Here is a 14142-nt window from a genome sequence, read left to right as displayed (position 1 = left end):
ATTTTTGACAAAAATTATGAAAATGTGTATTTTTTTCATTATATTTATATAGAAAATGTGTTTTTTTGTCAAATGTTTAAAATTATTGTGTTTTAGTGACAATTATTTGATGTCCATTGAAATATTAATTAACATTACATAAACATATAGAAAATAGTAACTTTAAAATATTGACCATTTTTTTTAACTATGCGAAAAAATGAAGATTTCATTACAAACAAAATTGAAAAGAAAAATGAACACACAAACACAAAAAATACACTTAAAAAAAAATCTTATGGGAAGAAGAAGGCATTAGAAAATTTAAAGTGTCAAAAATCAACCCTCTAAAAAAAAGGGGTTGATGTTGCATCAACACTTTTCAAAATCAACATGAAAATCACCAACATAAAAAAAAATGTTCATACTCGCTACGTAAGAAAATTTAAAGTGCCAAAAATATGCTAAAAAATAACTGTATTCTGGCATCACCACTTTTCAAAATAGGGTGATTTTTTGCTACCTCAAAAAAACGGGTACTAGTTCATTTTCTTGTTTGATCGGTAACTATGTTAAATGTGTGAGAGAAATTTGCAGAAAAAGTCAGAGAAGGGGGGGAGCCTTCTGTCGGGAGTGTTAGTGGAGATATGGAAGGGGACGATGGTGGGTGTAATTGGTCCCAACGGTAGTGGCAAATCCACATTCATGAGGGCGTTGAACATGCTTTGGGAACCGCCTGTCGACTCCATCTTCTGGTACTACCACGACATTAACAAGCTCGATGTGCTAGCTCTACAGTGATGTATTGGCATGCTCTTCTAGATGATGACGCTCTTTGATGGTTGGTAATCAATTCATACACAATTCATTTTCATTAAACAGAGAACAATAGTGTGACAATTGTATGTGTTGACTAATAAAGAGGTATTTTATTGATTCATAGAAAAAGTATTGATACTCTGTTACTAGATGATACATATTAATTTATTCCCATTTCGTTGATTCATAGGAAACATGGGGGATAACATAAGGTATGGGTCGGTGCTACGTGGTAAAAAATTGTCTCACGAGGAGGTGACCAAGTATCTGGGATTGGAAGACTTGTATCCCTCCCTCAGTTCCAAATACATCAACGGCCTATTTGTCGGGCAGGCGTAGTGAATGGCCTTGGCTAGGACTTTCGCAAATGAGCCTGAGGCCTGTCTACTTTTCTTTAAATTTGGTTACAATTGTGCGGAATCTGGGGGAATTGCCTTTCTAGGGTGAAGGAGGGGATCTGAAATCTTTTGGTTTTGTTTTCTAGGGTGAAGAATTAGAAAAATTTTGAGGTCTAAAATGGGCCTCCTAAGGAAAATTATAAAATAATAGTGGAAACAATAGAATAAGATTAGATTACCTCATCGAGTTTTGGAGGGAAAACATAAAAAACTACTTTTTCGACTTGTATTTTCAACTTATCTCCGTACAATTTTACTCAAATTTTAAGCGAGAGCACTCGTTGGATGCACATTATAATTATGAATCCAAGGAGTACCTATGTTGCATACTTTTAATGGACCCTACCACAAAAAAAATGTGAAATACATGAAAAATGTGATCACAATCACAATTTTTCATGTATTTCGCATTTTTTGTATGATAGGGTCCATCAAAAGTATGCAACATGGGTACTCCTTGGATCAAAATTAAATTCTACATCCAACAAGTGCTACCTCTCAAATTTGAGTGTAATCGTAGGGAGATAAGTTGAAAATACAAGCTGAAAAAGTAGTTTATTTTTTTTTTTAATTTTTTTATCTTTTTACTTTTTTACTCCAAAAATGGTGAATCATCCCCCATGGTTGACATCATCATACTGAATCCTATTAGCTCTTATAAAGTTGATTTTTGTTGTACATTTTTGTTTTGAGGTCCATTTTTTACCTCAAATTTCTTTAATGGAGGGGATTTTAAATCTTTTTGTTGTGTTTTAAATGTAATCAGGTATTGTTGTTGGATGAGCTGACGAGTGCTCTGGATCCCATCTCCACTCAGCACATTAAGGAGTCGATCGGGAAGCTGAAAATAGGGAAGGGAATGACCATTATCATGGTCTCCCACAGCGTTAAATAGATTCAGAAAATCACAAACGTCGTCTTTTTATTGGTGGACGGGAAAATTGTGGGCACTTTGAATCTAATCAATTCTCCAATGCCAACCATCCCATGGATCGCACGTTCCTCAAATTGAGTTCTTCATTTAAATATTAAATATTAAAAACAAATTTAACTAAACTATCATTTGCACCAAAAGTGTAAAGGGCACACCGATAGTGTTTCGGAGTTTTTTGACCTTGTGAATATATATACAATAACATTTGAAATATAAGCGGAAGGATATGCAGGTCCCAACAATGAAAACCATAGTTCTTGGAGCAAAAGGACAAGTAATCTCAACAACAAAACCATTAGTGGTTTGAGAGACCCTCTCCCTCTGGTTTTGAAAACACGAAGTGGGGGAAGGAAATGGCAAAGAGAATACAAGGTATATATATTGTAAAAGGAAAGCATAATGCCTTTTTTGGATAGTGAGTTTTGGCCTACTATTTTCCAATAAAAGGTGGTCACTTGTAATAGAGTATTAACAAGTTAGACTAATAATAGGTGATTTTTTGTAATAGTTAGTAAGGGAAGATGGCTCTAATGCTTCCTTCCTTTTTCTTCTATCACTTTGTAAATCCTTCAATCTTGTCCCATTGATATTTAATGGGGGTGTTAACATATTCAACACTAGGAGTGAGTGAAGGTTGAGTTGTCTAATGTAATGTTAGGTTACAAGGTTGTAATGGCCTACTTGATTCTATCACATTAATTTTGATCAATGTTTAATTAACCTACAAATATTTAGTTACAATTATTAAGTAATATTGATATAAACCTACACTTGTGAATATGTAATTTTATTTTACTAATATGACTTTTATTATTTGTTATTATTTTATTTCCAAGATGTCTTCTAAAATATTTTTTTGGATAAGATATGGTATTTTCCAATTTATTTCTAAATTAAATATCCATAGTTATATTCCTAAGGTGTCTTCTCAAATATACTTTTGAATAAGATATGGTTTTCTCCAATTTATTTTTAAATTAAATATCCTTATTTGTATTTCCAATGTGTCTTCTCAAATCTACTTTTGGATAAAATATGGTCTTCCCAATTTATTTATAAATTAAATATCCATATTTATATTTCGAGAGTGTCTTCTCAAATGTACTTTTAGATAAGATATGGTCTTATCCAATTTATTTCTAAATTAGATATCCATATTTTATTCCCAAGATGTCTTCTCAAATTTATTTTGGATAATATATGGTAAAAAAAGTCAATGATATTAAAATAAAAAGATGAGGTATAGTCATGACATTAATGATAGGTGGTTGAGGTGGATTGGGGGAAGAAACATAAAAGGGAAGGAGGATGAGAGGAGTGGGGGGAGACGCATGGTATTTTTTTTGGCATTGCATGATTTTATTTTGGGGAGAAATGTGGAGAAAGAGAAGGGAGAGAATGTAGAGAAAAATGAGAGAACTCAAACTTAGATGTATTGGAGAATGTTGGTTTTAACTTGGATACACTACAGTTGGTTGGATTTGGACTTAGAGGGCCAGGGAACCTTCGGGCTAGGAAATCATTCATAGTTGGTTGGGAGCTAAATTCAGCTGAGTAGCCAAAAGGAGCATCTCAACGGAGTCCAGAGCATCCTAATCAAGCTGCTAGAACAAGTATTCTTTCATTTGTTGATTACTTATGTAAATTGTTGACAATGAAATTTCTTACTTGTTTAATATTTTGTGAATAAGTTTTATTGGTATATTATCATCAAATAAATGTTTAGCTATAAATAGTTTATTTTCCTTCTTGTGTTTAGATTAAATGATAAATTTAATTTTTTTAGAAGAGCTAGGTTAGGTCCTCACATATGGTATCAGAACATGTTCAAAATCTGGACTATAAATCCCATCAACATTATTTTGTACTCTTTTATAGACATTGAGACATGCAAAGACATATGCCCTCTAAAATGATTGTTGTGATGGTATTTTCTTTTATGTGTCATTTTTTTTAATGAGGGTTTTTCAAAACACTTGTCATCATGGTTTTATCAATAGAAAAGTCAATATAGTTGGCATGAAGTATAAACTCGCTGCCACTAAAACCCCTATGATTATGACCATACAATTTGAATAATTTTTCCTTTGTAGATTTTAGAATGTTTGTTAAAAATATAAATTAAAAATAAAACAATAAAAAATAAAAGAATAAAATAAAATGAAACCATGTGGGACAAGTTAGATATCTTACATCTAGAACTCTCATGCCAAAATTTATTATTATTGGTTAGACTGCTGAAGAGCATATCAATGCAACTTGTCTCGATCTTCAAGTTTTTGTATGAGAACTCTGGCTATGGAAAATCCATGTCATAAATCTTAAAACATAGCAATCAAAATGTCGCATTTTATTGAAGAAAATGCATGTTTGAAAAAAGACGATCTTTGAATACCATAGTCAAACTCCAGTGTAACTTATCTTTATCCCTATCATAGTTAAAAATCTCGATGCATTTCCTACCATTTCCATTTTTTGTAGTCAATCACACAATAGTTTTCATGACAATTATTATCTTTGAATACCATAGTCAAACCTTAGTGTAACTTATCTTTATCCCTATGATAGTTAAAATGCTCAACACATTTCCTACCATTTCCATTTTCTGTAGTCAATCACGTAATAGTTTTCAGGATAATTATTTCCTTTAATAGTTCAAGGAAGATATATTAATGAATGAATTTGATTTCATCCAACTATGTTTCTATAGGGTTTGTAAAGGCTGCTACAAGGTTGGAGCCTTTCTTGTAGCAGTCACACAGACCTCTCCAAGATCACAACAATCCTCATGAAATGCATTTAGAGGCTTTGATAATTCATGGTGAGTTCATGGAGAAGGACTAGAAACTTTTGTGGTGGTGAAAACTATGGAAGAAGGGGTGAAAATGGATTTTTTATGTATAGCGGTTCATTTTTGAATGGAGAAGTGACTAAATGGTGTGAAGGATGCATGTGTTGGAATAAGGAATTACTGAGAGGGGGGTGAATCAGTAATAATGAAGTTTTTTTAATTTTAAGTATGAGTCTTTAACTCTTTTCACTATGGTCAGTTACTTGTGAGAGATTTCATACACAATATAGATAATAAACAAGATAAGGAATTCACATGTACATGCAATCCATCACATGAGCAACATACATATATTGACACAAGTATATTTACATGGAAACCCAAAAGGAAGAAACCACCAATATGTTTATTATTATGATGTAAATTAATCACCTACTTAATTACATGAATTTGTTTGTGAACACCCATTCATAGGAGGCACCGACCCCCTTAAGATAACAATCACCTACCTTCCAAGAGGCATCGACTTCTTATGAATGCATGCCACTACATGTTCTAGCTGATGGGCCTTCAAATTAGATACAAATTAAGGCTCATCTAACCTTTCTTAGTCACATAAAGGCTATATTAAACCTCTCATTTTATACTTAATAATATCTTCTTAATTTTAATATGTTTATTAGGAAGATTTAGAGATAATTGCATATTTGTGCCTAATATTTTATTTTGTTGTAGAATATTGTGAGAATATTGGGCAAATTACGAAGATTTGGAGGGGGAGATAATCTAGGGACTTGCTCGCTACTACAGGAGGATAAATATTGGATAATAAATCAACATGATATTATGAAATTATTGCACAAATTCTAGAGCTCCAATGACTGAGAAAATCTAGGAATGTGTTCCCTGTCATTTAATGCAGATTCCTAGTGTTGGGAACCATATCCACTATTTGAGGGATTTTGGATGGGAAATATTCCACCTTTCATGGAGAATGCTTCCTAATCATTTTGTATAAGTACCAATTCAAATTTTCCTCCAGGGGTTGGTTTTCCTTAGTCTTCTTGTAGAGAAAACTTGTATTTTTGCAGCTCCACTTTCATTTCTAGCAGGGGTGTAATTAGATTGATGGAAATAATGAAGATTGGTGCCATTTTTAGCTTATAAAGCTTGGTCTCCTTCATAGGAATCTGACTATCCTTGGCCTTGGCCATCCCAGGAGCATCATATCCCTGTTTTATAATTTACTTTTCTTCTTTTCACTTCTTATTCACATACATCTCTTGTTCTTGTTTTTCCTACTTCTGCATTTAATATTGATGATTTCTTGTTGTAGGATTGGGTTAAATGGTTGAAGTGAGTTATTTTGCAAGATCACAAGCATGATTTCATCCTTGAATCAACTTTTAAAGTTCATAGTAATCATTGAGATACTTGGATTAGTTTGCTTATTCATAAATCTAAAATATTTTGAAAGTCCCTTGTAGCAAATAATAGTAATTTTCTGCTACTTTTCAGAACATGCTAATGAACTTCATTTGAGTTTATTCTACTTGCATTATATCATAAAAACATGCAAGTTAATAAAAAAATTACCACATTGCATTTTCGCTTGATTAGGTTAACTAGATCACTAGTTCTCGAATTTCTAGATTTTAGAATGGTAATATTTTGTCATTTTTTAGCATGTGTTAACACAGGTATTTCTGAGTGATTCCACTTGGAATGGAGACCTAAGACATCCTATTCAATAAAAAAATTTGTCCCATCCCATTTGGATTTGATTTACTTAGTCATTTGGTGAATTATATATTTCTGTAGTAAAAATGTAACTTCTTGTAGCAAACATTGTAACTTCCTGTAGCACTCCTCTAGCATGTGTAAATTTGACCATATTTGCTCAAAAAGCTTGGTTTCTGTCTCTAAGGGTTGAATCATAAACCCTAGGCTCTTAATCCGTGATTGAGGGAGAATAAAACACCAATTAGGACATGCCTTTTTAAAAAGTAGATTAGGAATATTTATTTGAATTCAGGCTCTTAGGATTTCAATTACAAATTGTTGTTCTTACCTAGGATTAATTTTTTTTCAAAGTAAAATTTCTATTTATGCAATTATTTTAGGATTTGATTTCATTACATTCACTCCATTACATCATGACATCGAAAGAAGGACACATTGTATGCTGCACATATAGTGTCAATACCTCTTAAGTTTGTACGAACCCCGCGTTGATAATTTAAGTTGGTAGTCTTGGGAGTTGCAACATTCTTGTTGCAATACTAAGGCTCATCACTTTTTGGCGCCTTTGCCAGGGAGGTGTCAAAGTATGCATTGCTTTCTTCCCTAGTTGATTCATTTCTTTTTAATATTTGCAAAAACAAAAAACTGCATTAGGCATATTTCATTTCAAAAATAAAAAAACACATTGCATTATAATTCTTATTCAATTTTTTTTTATCCAACACCAACCCCCCCATTTGGTCACTTGGTGTAGTAAGAGCCACATCACCATTCATTTTTGCAAGTAGATTAAGAAGAGGTGATAGAGAAGGTAGGAGAAATGGATGGAGATGATGACAATGAGGAAGATCCTCTTGAATTTCTCATTCAAGATACTGATGTTAGTGTGTAGATGAAGAACATCCCTCCATATTTTGTTCCAAACTTTCATGGTCTAAGGTAAAAGGATCCAGAAACCTTTCTCTTTGAATTTGAAATTATTTGTAGGTCTTATGGTTACTTATCAAACACTCAAAAATTGAGATTGTTTTTGGAAACATTGAAGGATAGAGCTCTTAAATGGTTCATGAGTTTAGGGACTAATTCAATAAGATCATGGAATGATATGCACAAGATATTTTTAGAAAAATATAAAAGTCATTATCTTAAAGAATAAATATTTAGAATGAATCAAAAATAAGATGAGAGCCTTGAGGATGTAATAGAGAGGTTCAGATATAATGTTAAGAGGGAAAAATTACATCATTTAGGATCTGACACACTAAAAACCCTCTTACTTAGAATAATTAGGGATGAATGGATTGATCTCATGAGTAGATGTGATGTATACCAATTATCATTTGAAAAAAATTGTGAAACATGCAAACACATATCAAGAGGAAGGGTGAGAGCACGTAAATCAACATCAAGATCGATAAGTCAAGCTAAATTTGGGAATTTGTTTGATGAATTTAAAACATAAATTCTTAGCAATCTAAGAAAACAAGTAGAAATATTAAGAATGCAAAATGAAGAAAAATAAGATGCTGATATTTGTGTTGTCCATGTAGAATCACGTGATGTTAAATATTTCCCATCAATACCAAGGTTGAAGGTAGTTTACCAAGAGGACAATGAAGCAAGTAAATCACCAAAGAAGCTATGTTATGTAGCTCCAAGAGGACCGTGGCAGCCCAGTCAATCTGATATGATGTAAGAGCCTAATTCACAATTTCAAGCTTATGCACATCTATCTCAAAGTAATTAGAACACACACTTTCCTTGGAAACCTTGGCCATATCAACCCCAAAACCAATCTTGGCAACAAGGTTGGCAAGGAACTTATGAGAGAAATCCACAATATCCTCAATATCCTCCATACTCAACTCCATGTTATCCCTACCATCCACCTCCACCACAACCACAATCCCAACCACATCCATCTCAAAGATTCACTCCCGTTCAACTACCTGTACCACCATTTGAAATCCCACATAAGGAAGTAGCTCAACCCACTTACAATGTTGAGATACAACACTTCCTAACATCTCCTCTTGATCTCAATGGTATTCATCTTAGCTCAGGAAGAGTATTGCAAAAAAGATATTCTCTTGATGCCATTGAAGGACAACATGCAGAAAAAGAAGATTCAAATGAGAAAACCAAAGAATCATGGGCTGCACTTGATAAAGAGAAGACATCAAAATCAGAGATTGAGAAAGTTCCCTCATGTTTACCATCAGATCCTCCTTGTGTTTAAGAGAATAATCTGCAAAAAGAGGAATATTTGAATGTCATGGTAGAAGAAGACATGAAGAATGATCTAGATAAGCAAGCAAACCAAGGGCATCAAAGCTATATTGAGGTTTGGTTCCAAAAAATCAACAAGATGGAGCGTGACTTTCTTCTTCAATTGTGCTTGATATTGTTAAAGTTAAATAATTTTGTCTTTGAAATTCAAGTACATGTCAAAGCATATATTTCAAGCCTACACATCAGTTTATCTGTCATCTTGATGTGCACATGGCTCCATTGGAAATATTCCTATACTTGAAAAGAGATTTTGTTTTTTTTCAAGTATACTAGGAGAGGAAAAAATAAAATAAAATAAAAAATAAAATCTCAGGTGAAAACCTCATTTGAGGTGTCTGAGATTAGCTCATTGATTGAAAGCTCCATGAGCATTCAATGGGTTGAAAAAAAGAGAAAAAAGAAAAAAAGAAAAATAATAGAAAAAGAAAAGATCCTAGGTGAAAACCTCCTTTGGGCGCCTAGGCAGACATACTAGTTGAAAATCTCATTGAGGAAACTAGTAGGCCTAAAAGAAAAAAAATGAAAAAATAAAAGGAAAAAATTATTTTCTCCATGTATCTCTCTCTGATGAATGCAGGTTCTCTCAACCTTTGCAAGCAACAAGAACACTTTAGCACAAAAGGAAAAATTGATCAAAAATCTAGTCAAAGGAAGTCAAACTTGAACTTTCTCCTCATTTTCCCAGATGCTCCAATAGGGCCAAGGCCATGCCAATCCATCACCCTCATCTATTTCCACTATCCACCCATCATTCCCAAGCTTTTCCCATTCGTTTTCCTCGCTATCCTAAAATGCTATAGGAGGGCTTTGTTTTGCTACAGGAAGCCAAAATACACAGAGCATACAATTGTTTTTTATCATATCCTGAAAACTTTACATCCATTTATTGAGATATTTCATGGGGAGATGCATATAGATGTTGGTAACATGCTCAAGAAGTTTCAGCAAATTCCGATTCACAGTTTTCGAGAAATTGACCTCCATGACATACGACCATTTTTATTTTTCCTCGAGATTCGTGCATCCATTGACCAAGATTGTTTATGGGGAGGTGCATAAGGATAATGGAAACATTCTCATAGAATTTTAGGTCAATCTAGTCTACCGTTTGAGAAATATGAATAAAATAATTTTGCTACAGTAGGCTATCCTGAAATGCTACAGGAAGGTTTGCATTGCTACAGGATGGCCGAGAAGCAGACAAAAGAGGTAGATCCAATTGGAGAAAGTGGTAAAAGGTTATTTATTCTTTATGGAATGTTTAGAGAGGTCCCCGAACACCACTTTCATCACTCATCCACTCCATTTCACCTAAACTTGCTCAAAATGTTCACTTTGTCCTGCCTAAAAAAAACACACACATAGAGCATTGTTCTCCATTTTTCCATTCTTCACATTACCTCCTCATGACTCCAACCTTGTTTACATGACTTTTCATCACTCCCCTCAACACCACCATGCCAACAGAAGACTAGAAAAACGGATCAAAAGGTTGCTACAAGAAGAAACTCCTCCTGTAGAAACCTGTGCAGTCAAAAGAAATCTATGATATTTTTTTCTCCCCGCCAACAAGAAGCATGAGGGAGCAATATCTAAGCCCAAGAAGGGACTAATCACCCTCATAAAATCACTCCACCAGCAGATGCATCCCATTCATGAGAGAAACACCTGTACACACATAGGAACATCATTAGTTCAGAAGACATGCACAACAACCTTACCTTTATTCAGAAATAATATATGATTAGCTACAACACTCACATCAAGAGCATATCAGGAGCAGAGCAACAAAAACAACAAGAAAACCTAGAGTACCTCTAGTAGATTATCACATGCAACTTCAATATCATTAGTAGTGGCTTCAGGACCACCAAAGACAACTTCATCATTCATATCAGTAGCCTCAATATCACCTGCAAAAAGACATCAAAGGTAAGAATCAGGTATGAAATCTTTTAAACCTTTTTTATGAACTAATTTTAGCTTGAAAAACATTGCAAGTGTATGAAGGAAAATATTTTTATAGCCAAGATTAGTAGCAGAGCAACCTCGGCCTTACCTAGCAATTAAATTCACTTTTCCACCAAGACACCCACAAATGGGGAAGAGGATAAGACAAAAGTGGAGAGGACTTGAGAAAGTGGGATGCAATCATTTAGTTGTGATGGAATACAAGGTGTGGGAAGAGGTAGGTGAGAGCCAACTCAGTTAACACAAAACACTTTGACTTTATTTTGCATGGAATGAAAAAAATTGAAAAAAGAAAAAATAATGGAAAAAATCAAGAAAAAAATAAAAATAAAAGAAATAAAAGGTAGACCCACCACCTCTTAGGATGAAAATATTAGTCTCTACATGCTTTAGGTTGTGTGCATCTCATGTACTCACCACTCTTCATCATACGAGTAGCTCAAAAATCGAATTTCTGGCCCTCTCTGGATTGCTACAGGAAGATTGTAATTGCTATAGGAAGATCCTGTAGCACTACAGGAGAGCTCCGAAAAGCTACATGAAGCTACAGGAAGGGCGAGAAACTGCTACAGGAAGCTAATAGAGGGCTACATGAAGACAAATTTCACCTACAATAGCCACTAGAGGCTTGGGAAGCAAGACAATATTCAAAGGAAAAGTAAGTAAAAATTCCTTCTCTCCAACATTTGGCATAAGGATTCCAAAAGCACCTCAATCATCAAGAAAAAGTACTCTACAAATTTACAGTTTGAGAAAAAAATTGGATTGGTTAAGCATTTGTTTAAGAATATGGTGTGTTGAATAGGGAAGGGGTGCATCTTTTAATTTTTCTTTCCTCAACCTTGAAACAAGAATGTCAAAAAAAAATTTGTTACAACAACCTCCACTGCATAGGAACTTATTGGGTCTGCAAAAAGTGCTACAGGAAAGTCAAAGGTTGCTACAGGACGCTTGGTAGTTGACATAATTGATCTCAAACCCTATGAAGGTGTAAAGAATCATGAGGAAAAGGGTAAGTACAAATTTTCTTCACCAATACTTGGCATGAAAACCCTTAAAACTCTCTCAATTCTCAAAATCATACTTTGTAGCTGCCACATATTTAAAAACCAGTAAGAAATATCAGTGAGTTTGTGTCATTAAGGATAAAGTGTCTTGGGTTGCATGTTGAATTCTACCTTCTCCTTAGCATCATAAAAAGAACATTTATTCTACCTTTGTTTCCATAAACACTATCACTCTTGTAGCAGAAAAAAGAAACTCCTTGTTCTACATTGATGAAAGTTTATTGAAGTCATGAGAGGAGAGGGAGAATCAAAGGAATTATGGGAAATTGAGATAAACACAAATATTATCCAACAGGGGAAGTTACATCCACATCAGTATGGGATATCATGAAAGTCATCTCAGGCATAAGAAAAGAACAACAGGGCAAGAAGATGGATAGGTTGCTCAGAGGATGAGCAACAATTTCAGCAGGGGAGTATGATGGGCCTCCAAATTAGACACCAATAAAGACCTATCTAACCTTTATTAGACACATGAAGGCTATATTAAACCTATCCTTCTACACTTAATAATGTTTTTTTAACTATAATACGTTCATTAGGAAGGTTGAGATATAATTGCATATTTGTGTCTAATATTATTTATTTTTGAAGAATATTTTGAGAATATTGGGCAAATTATAAAGATTTGGAGGAGGAGATAATCTAGAGACTTGCTCCCTACTATAGGAGGATAAAGATTGGATAATAAATCAATAAGATATTATGAAATTATTGCACAAATTCTAGAGCTCCAATGATTGAGAAAATATAGGAATGTGTTCCTTGTCATTTAATGCAGATTTGTAGTGTTGGGAACCAGATCCACTATTTGAGGGATTTTTGAGGGGAAAGTTTCCTCCTTTCATGGAGAATGCTTCCTAATAATTTTGTATAAGTACCAATTCAAATTTTCCTCGAGGGGTTGGTTTTTCTTAGTCTTCTTGTGGAGAAAACTTGTATTTTTGCAGCTCCACTTTCATTTATAGCACGAATGTAATTGGATTGATGGAAATAATGAAGATTGGTGCCATTTTAGCTTCTAAAGCTTGGTCTCCTTCATAGGACTCTAAGTATCCTTGTGCTTGGCCATCCTAGGAGCCGCAAAGCCCTGTTGTATAGTTTACTTTTCTTCTTTTCACTTTTTATTCACATGCATCTCTTGTTCTTGTTTTTCCTATTTTTGTATTTAGTATTGATGATTTCTTGTTGTAGGATTGGGTTAAATGGTTGAAGTGAGTTATTTTGCAAGATCAAAAGCATGATTTCATACTTCGAACAACTTTGAAAGGTCATAGTAATCATTGAGATACTTGGATTAGTTTTCTTATTCACAAATCTAAAATATTCTAGAAGTCCCTTGTAGCAAATAGTAGTAATATTTATATATTTTTTAGAGCATGCTAATGAGCTTCATTCGAGTTTGTCCCACTTGCATTAAATCATAAAAACATTCAAGTTATTAAAAAAATTCACCCCATTTCATTTGAACTTGATTAGGTTAGTTATCTGATAGGTTAACTAACTCACTAGTTCTCAAATTTTTAGATTTTAGACTAGTAATTTTATGCTATTTTTTAGCACGTGTTAACATGGGTATTTCTAAGTGATTCCACTTGGAATGGAGATCTAAGACATTCTATTCAATAACAAAATGTGTCTCATCCCATTTGGATCTGATTTACTTGGTCATTCGGTGAATTATATCTTCCTGTAGTAAACCTGTAACTTCCTATAGCAAATACTGTAACTTCCTGTAGCACTCCTCTAACACGTGCAAACTTGATCATATTTGCTCAAAAAACTTGGTTTTTGTCTCTTAGGGTTGAATCATAACCCTTAGGCTCTAAATCCATGATTGAGAAAGAATAAAACACCAATTAGGGCATGCCTTTATAAAAAGTAGATTAAGCCTATTTATTTGAATTAATGCTCAATATAGTTACAGATCAAATGGGAAAAATTCCTAGTACCCATTTTTTTGAGGTAGAAAAGACGCACTCGATTTTGAAAAGTGGTAATTCAGAATACACCCTTTTCTTGGAGCATATTTTTGGCACTTTAAATTTTCTTATGTATCAAGTATGAACATTTTTTTTTAAATGTTAACGATTTTCATGCTGATTTTGAAAAGCGTTGATGGAGCATCAACATATTTTTTTTAGGGCT

At 33.7% G+C, this 14142-nt stretch overlaps 1 pseudogene; it reads left to right on the top strand.

Moving 5' to 3' along the window:
* The first annotated feature begins 555 nt into the window (after window positions 1-555).
* LOC149253033 (ABC transporter I family member 17 pseudogene) lies at window positions 556-2228 on the top strand (annotated as a pseudogene).
* The last annotated feature ends 11914 nt before the right edge of the window (window positions 2229-14142 follow it).

Source organism: Pinus tabuliformis, chromosome 7, assembly GCF_031772625.1.
Source record: "Pinus tabuliformis cultivar Carrire ecotype Pingquan chromosome 7, CPIR1, whole genome shotgun sequence".
NCBI lineage: Eukaryota > Viridiplantae > Streptophyta > Pinopsida > Pinales > Pinaceae > Pinus > Pinus tabuliformis.
The sequence above is the reverse complement of the archived record's forward strand: the minus strand, read 5'-3'. Positions and strand labels throughout refer to the sequence as shown.